Source organism: Pteropus alecto, unplaced genomic scaffold, assembly GCF_000325575.1.
Source record: "Pteropus alecto unplaced genomic scaffold, ASM32557v1 scaffold75, whole genome shotgun sequence".
NCBI classification, from domain to species: Eukaryota; Metazoa; Chordata; class Mammalia; order Chiroptera; family Pteropodidae; genus Pteropus; species Pteropus alecto.
Genome location: NW_006440638.1, coordinates 31,399,634 through 31,409,835, shown reverse-complemented (window position 1 = coordinate 31,409,835; position 10,202 = coordinate 31,399,634). Strand labels below are relative to the sequence as shown.

The following is a 10,202-nucleotide window of genomic DNA, read 5'->3' as shown; positions in this document are numbered from 1 at the left end:
TCCAGTTTATCACAGTAAGAGAAGAGAACATAAGCACCTTCCTAGTGCTGTCTAGGTTGTTTTACCAAAGGAGGAGAAGACACCCCTTATCTGGATATCACAGTAGAGAACCATATGATAGCATCGACGTGTACAGTGTACCCAGATAAATGTTCTGTGAACATCCCTGCTCTCACCTTCCACAGAAGATCATTAATTAGATTTGTTAATGATTTTCAAAAAGTACAGAGTTCTGGGAAAATTTTCTTAAATTTGGAGAGCCTAAATATTTTTCTCTTAGGATGAAACTTTTGCTCCTTCATGTGTGTTTGTAATGCTTTTGTATGACAGAAAAACTGGTATATTAAATTTAGGTAATAATTTATTATTTAACTACATTATAAAATAATTTTGTTCTTAAAAGTAATACCAAGATGAGTCTTTTAAAAAAGGGATGATCCATTCTGTGCTATGAAAACTTACTTAAATATTTGTTTTCTGTATATACAGCCTTCCTTAACGAGGAGAAAGTGTTCCCTACAGAATGAAGAGGTTCGAGATATGTGAAAATATATTCGATTATCAATGAAAAAATATTAAAATGAGAATCTAGCCCAGCATTAATTTTAAACCACTCCCAAACTAAAACCAAAACAAAACAAAAATGGAAACAAGAAAACGTATAACAGACAAAGGTAAAAACACTGATATGAATTCTAAGGCCACAGAGTAACTCATTTCATGAACTGCCTGCTTAAGACGATATATGCTACAAGCATTTTTCTAAATATGATTTGTGGCCACAGTCAGTAAAATAAAACCCTGAGAGAGTTTGGTTCTAAGTATTTAATGTGGACTTAGAGTGACCAGAGTATGTAGACTTTAAATCTTTATGCAATAGGAACTCATCTGACTTGGTTTACCTGAAACCAAAAAATGATGCCAAAAAAGCAGTCACAAAGTATTTTAAATGTTAACTTTTTGGTCAAAAACACCAGTAGAAAGTTGTGGGAATTTGAGACTGCTGACATTGGTGACAAATAAATGAACTGCTCATAAACTCTAGGGCTCCTGAAATCATAGGCTTATCTGTCTTATTTGCAGTCATAACCCCATCACCTAGCAAAAGGCTTGGCCCATGGTAGGTGCTCATTAAATATTTATTTATTAAATACTAAATGAATTAATAAGGTGGCTGTGAAATTTTAGCAACAGAGGCAGGGAAGGGGGAAGCAAACTGATATTTATTGAGTACCTCCCACATACCAGACACATTTAAACTTTTAATCCATGTAACCCAAGATATCATCCCCACTTTAGAAATAAGAAAGCTAGGACCACAGAAGGAAAGGAACTTGCCCAGTGTCCAACAGCTAGTAAGTAGAGAATTCAAACTTGAGACTGACCCAGAAATGCTGTTCTGTATATATTCTCTTTATCCTCTCATTGATGAAAATGGTTTATGGAGGAAGGGCTGCTCTCCTAGAGGTATCTGGGAATGAGTCTCTCACATTTTCCCAGCAAGCAGAGAGCTAAGGAATTTACTCTCAAAGGCTGATTCTTGCATGAGGTTAAAGATTCCAGTTGTGGTCTTCATAAGAAAAACAAAGTGCTTTGAAAACACAAATAAGGAGACTAGTCCTGTGAATGTGCTTCAGTGGTTCCAAGAGGACTCATTAGGCACTGTTTGGGTTCACATGTCTGAATATCTACATAAGCAAGTACCCAAACAACCTTAAGTTATCTATGTTACAGTGTAAACACTACACACCAAAAAGAAGAATGTGTATTGGTAATAGCTTAAAGGTCATACTGGGTCTCAATGACAGCCAGAAGAAAGTGTGCTGTTAATGACAGGGTCATCCATCAAACCGAATCCTTTGTCTCAAAATTCATCTAAATCTATATAACCCAGGTCACTCCATTTACTTTGCCCATCTCCTCAGCATGCTTATTTCACATTTCTCTAACCATTTTTCTTAGTATAAATTACTTTTATTTCAAAATATAGCTATTTTATCTCGATTGTAATATCTATAAAAGTGGGTTTGTCAACTATTTCTCATGTCTATTGTAAACAAAATAAAGGTTGACTAAGTTGAGTTAAAGTTAGGGTACGAGCCTCTGTACGAAGACAGGGAAAGAAAATAAGGATGCAAAAATATGTGTTGCAAGAAAAATTGGTTGCTCATCATTTAACTGGTTTAATATTTTTTTTTTGTTTTACTTTTAACATATGACTTCAATGACTCCCTGTCAACCAAAGCCATGCTTCTTAATACAGAAATCATACCCTTACAGGTCATCTATTTTACCGAAAAATTTGGGGCAAAATTTTCATGTTAAAATAGCCACTTATGTGTAAATGAATAGAATTAAAAATTCATGTGATTTAAAAGATATAATATGAAACTCCTAAAAAAATTATACTTGTAGTATATTTCATGGCTAAAGGAATGCGGTTTTTAAAAATAATAGACTTTATTTTTTTGGGTGGTTTTAGGTTTACATAAAAGTTGAGCAGAAAGTAGAGTTCCCACATATTCTTTCTTCTTTCTCTCTTCCCCTATCCCTGAAACACACAATTTCCCCTATTATTAATTTGGATTTCCCCTATTATTAACACTTGCATTAGTGTGGTAAGATTGTTACAAATTGATAAACCAATACTGATATATCATTATTAACTAAAATCCATAGTTTATATTAGGGTTTAGTCTTAGGGTTGTACATTCTATGGGTTTTGAAAAATGCATAATGTCATGTATCCATCATCACAGTATCATACAGAACAGTTTTACCGTCCTTAACATCCTCTGTGCTCCACCTGTTTACCGCCCCTGCACAAGAATGCTATGTTTTGGCTGTCCTCTTCTATTAACAGCATATTGGTGGACAAGAAGGAGAAACTCTAACCTATATAATAAATTAACATCTTGGCTTGGCATTCAAGGCCCTCCTTGACATGGCCCTGATTTACTTTTTCACTACTGATCTTTCCCATTAGTGATCCCAGATCTCACTCTCATTCTTGGCATAGCCTGTAGTTAGGCCAATCATACTCTGTCCAGGTTAAACGTGGTCTGCATTTTCTAGGCTGTTCATCTTTGTTCATGCCGAGGCTGCTCTACCTTCTTTCTGTCCCTCATCAGTACACATCACAATCCCATCTTTCTTTCCACAGTAGGGGGAAATCTGACAGTAGTCCAAATGCTACTTTCTCCATGAAACCTTCCATGAACTTTCAAACTTAAAATACTCTCCATTCTCTGTGTTCCCACAGCATTTTGCACCTCTCTTTTAACTCTGACATAATTATTTGGATAAATATCTCTACCTATTAAAATTCAACTTCTGGAGCAAAAGGACAATGTCTCATTATTCTGTTTTCCCTTTAGTCCTTATGCATAATTGTTTACTAAATGCTTGCCAACTGAATAATCATATTTTATAAAGAAGAGTAGAATGAGTATTCACTTTTCTGTGAAAATGGAAAAAATAAAGACACTTTCTCAAAAGTTTAGTTTTGCTAAGACTTAAGCTCTCCAGAAAAGATGGTAATCTCCAATATTATAAATATTATTATAAAATACAATTTAATACAATATTATAAAATACAATTTAAGCTATAAACCTTCCCCTCAACAATGTATACTCAGTTTTTCTCTTTTGATAATTACAGGAGGAAGATTATGGTCCTACAAAGTTTGTGTATTTGTTTCCTACATGGAAAAGACAAAGTAAGAGACAAAAACAGCTTTCTCCTCATCTCTATGAAGACATATTACTGAAATACACACTTTTCCTTCCCCCTTCCCTTCTCCTTGTCTTATTCTGGGACATCTTGACCTATTATTCCATGGGCCATATTTATTGGGAGGCACAGTGGTTCCCTAGATATTTTATTTTATTTTGATTTAGGGATGGGTCCAGGGAGCCTGCTTCTAATTTTGTCTCTAGAAAACATAAGCTACTGTTTCTGCCAAGCTGTAAGCCAAGTAGGTGTTTTTTGTTACTCCGTGCAATTACCCATGAAAGAACAAATGAACGAAATATTAGCACGAACAACAGCCCTTCTCGGGGATAGGTAACAGTGTCTTAACTTTCCAGCTGGGTGACAGGAGTGTGTTGCATCACAGTGTATCTATCAATTTCACAACCTTTAGTGCGTTTCAAGCAGGCAAGTCTTTAAGCAGACATTGTGGGAAAGGACATAAATATGTGCCATCTTAGACCTTCTAACTTAACTTTAAACTCTATTATAGTCAATAGGCAGACTTTGCACAATATTCCAAAGTACAATATATTTCATACAAAAATACAACCAATATCATGCAAAAATAAAGTAACTTCTCTAATCTTATAGGCATCATTATTTGGGAGTATGGAAGCGGGCCAAAACAGATGCTAAATTATAAGCACCAGAACTATACAATTTACCTGTGGGGTTTTATGTTGTCCCTTATGAAAAAAAAAACAAAACCAAAAAAACTATCAGAATATCTGGGGAAATGCAGCATTTCCTTAATAATTACATTAGACAATATTAATAGAACCTTGAGTCTTTGCTAAGTATCGTGCCAAATACAACACTTGGGTTGTCCCATTTAATCTTCATGAGCCCTATGCGGTAGGTAAACACAGATCTCATTAAAGAAGAGGAAACTGAGGCAAAGATATGGAAGTAAGTATCTGGCTAAGAACATACAGTTACTAAATAGTGGAGCTGGGTTATTAAACCAGGTGATCTAAAACTCCATAGCCTGCCCACTTAACTTTCTGAACTGAATACCTATGATGAGCCAGGTACAGGGAGGCTGGGATATACTATGAAGAGTAATTCACAAATAAAAGCTTCATTAACAAAATGTGTTAATAAGCTGTGCAATATGTGTAGGTACCAGGAAAAAGCCTTTCATAGATTCTCTAAAACTCAGTAGTCTTGCTGGAAGTGCCCTTAATGAGACAATGATTTTTTTCAATATCTTCTAATTTGTTTCAGTTTGATGTCATAGTACTCATAAATATGGTTCCAAATAATTTATCCAGCCCCTCCTTATTGATTCATGCAAATCATCTTGCAGTGTAAATTGACCTAAGAATTTTCTAATTCTTCTCCCATTATAATAGCTGGTACTCAGAGACAACAATCGTTCTGAAATATTAGAGTGGAAAAGGCCTTTTTGAGACAAATCCAAGTTCCTCATTTGACAGATGAAGAAAATGAGGCAAGTGATTTGCCCATGAGCACAAAGTTAGTGAGAGGCAGACCGAATAAGAATCAGGTTTTCTGTCTCCTACCCTAGCATTCTCTGCACTGCATTATGAAGTTGTTAAAGCATCAGCATAGGGCCAGACAATACATTCTCAATAAATATAATTATTAGTACTAGTAGTCATTTTTGTACATATTAGTAATCAGAGTACTAGAATCATGTAAAAGGTGGGCTAAAAGCCTTTAACACTACCACTAGGGGACAGGAAGCGGAAGGAACACCAGCAAAGTCCTATTGTTCAAGCAGGACTACGCCTAAAACAGATGTCCTGTTTTAAAGATCTCTGGAAAAGGAGAGTCCACAGCTTCTTTTGGTACTTATTCCATTGCTTAATTGCTCTTTTGTAGCCAGGAAAGTCTACGTCTTATCTGGCATTTCCCCAATTGTGTTATACATATGTTAATGATGTTCCTTTTAAAATAAAAACAAAAAAATTCTGGTGGGCAAATAAATTTAGGAAATGCTAGTAAGTAAGGTTAAATAAGGGTTTATTATGGGACTTCTTAGCCTAATAATTCATGAGAAAACATAAGAGAGGTGAGGGCACAGTATGCAATAATTGAGGAGTTTAACATTTGATGGAATAATGTTTGTAAAATAATCATCTAACCTATGCGGTAATTTGTAACTTTTTTTCATTTCCTAAACACATAGTTCTCGCATATTTGCCCTTTACCATAAGTACTTGAAAAGTGTTATTAAGTTGTCTCTCTGGTTTTCTTTAACTTTAGAGTGACTGAGGGCAACAATTTATGTTGGCAAACGACAACGAAACCCGAGAGAAATGATTTCTTACTTAAATTACCCAGAAAGGAATCACTATAAAAGACTAATGCACTTTTTATAAAGTCTACCCTAAAAGCTTCCAGACAGGAAAAAAAAAAGTCCCATATAAAGGAACAGGAATCAGAATGACATTGACTGATCAACAGCAACACTGGAAGCTAAAAATCAATAGAGCAATGTTGTAAAAATTCAAAGAAAAAAATTATTTCCAACTTATAATTTTATACTCAAACCATCACTCAAGTATAAGAGTAGAATAAAGACATTTTCAGAAATATAAGGCCTCAAAAAAAAAAAAAAGTCACCTCCCATGTGCTCTTTCCCAGAGTGATACATCAGAACAAAAAGAAAATATGGGCTCCAGGAAACAAAGGTTCTAAACACAGGAGAGAAGTGAAAGGAAGTTCCAGGATAATAGTTAACAGCAACCTCAAGAGAATGGAATAGGAGGATGAAGAAGGCCATGTGAGATTACCTGAGAAATTAGAATGCCTGATATATTTGACCACTTTGAGAGTTGGTATTATTCTGTCAGAGTCTGAGAATGAACTAGTGATAATGTAGAAAAGGAACAACAAAAATGAACAATTACTAAGTAAAAAAAAAAAAAAAAAGATTTAACTCCATAAAAACCAAACAGGTATTCAAGATTGGAACTGTAGTAAAAAGAAAGAAAAAGAAATGGAAAAAAAAAAAGAGAAAGGATTGTAGTATACTGCCTAGCTCAACTGTAAGCAGCACTTTAAAAATTATTACAATGTAAACTCGGACAACTGATTACTTAAAATTACAAATAACTATATTATGGAAATGGGAGAAGAGGAAGTGTATAGTTGGGAAAGGGTGGGTGGTGGTAAAGGGCTAAATTCTATCTTCTACAGTAGGAATTCAGTGAGTAATGAATGCAATTTTTAAAATAGCAAGATAAGCATGTATTTGAAAGATATAGAGATAAATACTAGGAGAAATGTGTAAAGAGTTAAAAATCATTGCCTCTATAGAGTGGGAACTGGGTGTGGGACTAAGGATTGCTGTTCTTCACTGAAAGCCTTATATTATCTAACTTTTAAAACTATGTACAAGTATGATTTTGATAAAAGCAAAAATTAAGATAAATATCTTTTAATTGTAATATTTTCCCCATGATCTCACCTAACAGAGAGAGTACATATATATATTCCTTGCATGTTTCTCATTCCTCTTAAAAAGGCTTATCATGCAATAAGCTGGAAGAGTAGAGAGAATTTTAATGTAGTTTCAGTAAAATAAAGGAAAATCAGAAAACATTTTTGAGACTTGACCAACAGATGACTGTCCTTTTGACTCAAGCATTTAAAAAATAAATCTATGAATTAATTTTTTTCTGCACTGGTATCACGGGTTTTGATTAGTAAAGGAGGAAAAAGACTCTGAATCCTATTAGCAGAATTACAATTTAATAAAAGCTAACAGTTTTTAAGCACTTATTATATGACAGGCACTGTACCTTAAAATCATTACATATGTAACTTGCAATTTATTAATGTATATATATAATTTATAAATGTACATATATGTAACATATAATTGACATACACAAACAGTCCTATGGGTTATATACAATTATTATTACCACCCAACAAATTGAAAAAAATTAGACAGAAAGGGGTCAAGTATTTGCCCAATGTCACACAGGTAATATATATGAGCTGGGGTTTAAATTCTGTTGTGATTTCTCTGAATAGAGAACATCTTATTTTGGACACCATGAATTAAGAAAAGGATTAGAAATGGGTCATTTGGTGTGTCATTTGTTTCTTCAATATAAGAAAACATATTTTCATTCTGTTGCCTAGTAGACTATATTAAAAACCAAATGCAATGCTTCTGTGGTTTGATTCTCCATTGATACTCCCATTGATAGTGCTGGCAGCAGTTGAAGCATTCCAATATGTATCTGCACATGCACATTTCTTTATGATAAGCCAGCAGGTCTCACAGCAAATTTTCAACTCAGATCAACAAAGGGCATATCATCAACTTCAGAGATCATGTTCGTTTTCTCTTGCATGGGCCACATGTTGTTTAGATAGCTTGTCTAATCCAGTCCTGAGGTATCAGGAGACTGAAAAGATTACAGGATCATGCCCTCATCCATACTCATCATTGTTTCTGCTTCCTTAGCTGGAGATTCATGTCCTCTTTCTCCTTATGGTCAAACTAACTCAAGCTTTGTTCTTCTGCTAAAACTACCTTCACAAGTTTCTAACGGGAGACTTACTACTAATAATCTAATCAAGACGAAGTCTAAATCTGTAAAACAGTTACTCTGGTTTAGTCAAAATTTCTCCTTTGCCTGCTAGCACACGAAGAGTGGTGCTTAGGTCAGAAAAAAGGAACTGGAATGTTTTCCCCTGGCTAGCTCCCCCTTCACATTTTGAGTTTCGCTTCGCAGTGATAGGAGATTGAAAATGGAACAGAAGAGACTGAGTGAAAAGGAAAAAAAATGAAAAGAATGCTCTAGAAATTTGTAACTAGTCAGAAAGGAGGGAGTCACCAAAGATCACCAAAGTACTATTTCTCTCTGGTCTGTCCACCTCTCAAACACTGTAAAGGACCTCCTACAACCAGGAAAAGACAGAGTGGGTGGGTGGTTTTAAATAATGCTTTACACTGAAGCACCTCTAATAGCTTGAAATTATCATAGAAAGGAAAGGCACTGTCTTACTCAGAGCTCTTTAGTCTGACAAAATGATGTGATACACTATGCTTCTGTTTCTTCTTTTGTTTTCAATTTACTGTGCCAAGCACTCTTAATGAGAAGACAATGGTCTTCTAAACAAACAGAACAAGTGTCAAAACAGATGTAGCCCAATTGCTAGTGATTATGACTGATTAACAGATTTTAACTAGTTATACTATATATTATCTTAAAACATATTACAATGTGATATTAAAATATCCAGAGTAAATGTTTTTCATATTTTAAATCTTCCTCCTGAGCTATTATGGCATTATCAAAAATATTCTATATGAAAGCATTTGACACAATTTGACACTCATTCATGATTTTTAAAAAACCTCTTAACTGAGAAGGAAAGGGAACTTCATTAATCTGATAAATAATATCTATAAAAAAACAAATAAACAACCTAAAGTAGCCATTATATTTGATGGTAAAAATATTTAAAGCTTTCTTCTTGAGATCAGAAATGAGATAAGAGTACTAAATATCACTATCTCTATTCAACACTGTACTGGAAATTCTATCTAATGTAACAAGGGGTTGTGGGGAGCACACAAGGATTAGAGAAGAAAAAATAAAGCTAACATTACTAACAGATGACTTAATTGTATAAAAAATTTTAAAAATGTAGTTAATAAGAGAATTTAGCAAAGTCGTCAATATTAAAGGTCAATATTAAAAAACCAACTATATTTCTATAAGCTAGTGACAAATCAAAAATGACATTTTATATGATTTGAAGAGATATCAGAGTATAAAATGATTTTTACAATAGCATCAAAACATCAAATATCTAGGGAAAAAATATAACAAAATATGTGTAAGGTCTCTACACTGAAAATGCAAAAGTATTGTTGAAGAAAAATGAAAGAATACCTAAATATACCACGTTCATGGATGGGAAGGCTCAATATTGTAATGCTGTCAATTATCTCCACATTTATCTATAGATTCAGAAAAATTTTAATCAAAATCCTAGCATTTTTATATGGAAATTGACATGCTTAGTCCAAAATTTATATAAAAATTCAAAGGACAAAGAATAGCCAAGGCAATCTTGAATAGAAAGACAATGCTGGAGGACTCTACTACCAGATATTAAACCCAATTATAAAGCTACAGTAGTTAAGACAATATATTAATTGGTGAAAGAGAAAAAACAGGCCAATGCAACTAATGCAACAGAAGATCAAGTCCAAAATCAATCCCACATGTATATGGTCACCTGGTTTATGATCAAAATGTCACTGTAGTGTAGTGGGGAAAGGATGATCTTGTCAATAAATAGAGTAAGTCAACTGGATATCCATATGGAAAAAAATGAATCAACCTCTACCTTAGACCATACTCAAAAATCAACTCCAGATTGATTTTTGGACTGCAGATCTAAATGTGAAATATAAAACCAAAGAGCTTTTAGAACAAAAACTAGAAAA

General features: G+C 33.9%; 1 protein-coding gene across 1 annotated transcript in view; it reads right to left on the bottom strand.

The window, feature by feature from the left end:
• The window catches only part of PPARG (peroxisome proliferator activated receptor gamma), a 121,582-nt gene that overhangs the window by 48,583 nt on the left and 62,797 nt on the right, over positions 1–10,202 (bottom strand). The window lies entirely within an intron of this gene.